Below are 1,071 nucleotides of genomic sequence, written 5' to 3'. Positions count from 1 at the left end.
CGTGATGACTATCACCATGCGTGATGACTATCGTTAGGCTATGCAATTTAGAAATATATTTATAAGAAAAAATGTGATTTTATATTACTCTATAACTGAAAATTAAGAATATTAACATTTCAGGATAAATATAGATAAGGAAACAATATTATCTTCGAGTAAAATAAATAGATATATATATATATATTGAGGTTTTTCTATTTAAAATTATGTTAATATTCCAATTCTCATTGTTACCAATTCTTAAAAGTGTTTACTATAACACCATCTATATATTTTAAATGACAATTTTATTGTAAAGAAAATTTACATTAGCTAAATTATAAACATCTACATATATATTTTAAAGATGGTAACTTGTTATCGTGTTCAAGAACGCGTAAATTCAACCAAGTAATTATTTCTTCAGTGAACAAACAAAAACAACTGTTTCTAGATTCTTATTTTTTCTTTCATAGATGCTACAAAATCATATTATTTATAAAACATAGTGTTTAGTAGAACATGATAAAATCAATAACCAAAAACCAAAAAAAAAACGATAACAAAGATAATAATAAAAATATAAATTATAGCTAGTACATATCTAAAAAAAAGAACTGTTTCCATGCACTTCGTTTCGTATCTTCACCCAAGTCCTGAAATTAATATTTAAGAATATATGTAAACAATATAGTACTACAAAAAACCTATATTAAGGGAGTAGGGTTAATGTCATAATAATTATCTTACTTTGCCCGAAATTCAGAAACTTCATCCATTCCAGGAGCAGTCATGAAACGCGAAAGACCTTCTTCTTTGTGATTTTGGATAGTAATTTCTTCTAATAAAAAAGAATCAATAAGCAGGATGATATCTAAAAATTCAAATTGTTTAGAGTTGTATCAAATTAAAAGGTATACCTCCAGTTCTCGTAACACACCAATCGGTTAAAACACAGACGTCAAATGGACCATCATATCCTATGCATTGTTCCTTTATGTCAGATGCTAATGAGCCATGTGCGATACATTCCAATGTATTATCCCTTCAAATTACATAATAGAGTTATTGTAAAACTAAATTATCATA

Source organism: Eutrema salsugineum, unplaced genomic scaffold, assembly GCF_000478725.1.
Source record: "Eutrema salsugineum unplaced genomic scaffold, Eutsalg1_0 scaffold_9, whole genome shotgun sequence".
Taxonomy (NCBI): Eukaryota; Viridiplantae; Streptophyta; class Magnoliopsida; order Brassicales; family Brassicaceae; genus Eutrema; species Eutrema salsugineum.
This window is presented reverse-complemented; position numbering follows the sequence as displayed.